Below are 237 nucleotides of genomic sequence, written 5' to 3'. Positions count from 1 at the left end.
AGCGCCTTGTTTTCTTTTAGCTTGGAAGAAGGCTTTAGCTTATGACAAGGTAAACAAATTGCACCATAGTTCTACTCATTAGTGTGTCCACTTCAGTTATGGATTGAAGCACATCCTTAGAGCTACTGGCCCTCATAATCAACCTAACGTAGAAACCAGCGCAGACATGAGCGCAGAAATCCTCTTATGACAGGCTTCACGTGAGATTCATTAAACGTTCGTATCACACCAATCAGA

The sequence above is a fragment of the Etheostoma spectabile genome, chromosome 23 (assembly GCF_008692095.1).
Source record: "Etheostoma spectabile isolate EspeVRDwgs_2016 chromosome 23, UIUC_Espe_1.0, whole genome shotgun sequence".
Taxonomy (NCBI): Eukaryota; Metazoa; Chordata; class Actinopteri; order Perciformes; family Percidae; genus Etheostoma; species Etheostoma spectabile.
Note: the sequence above shows the minus strand (reverse complement) of the source record.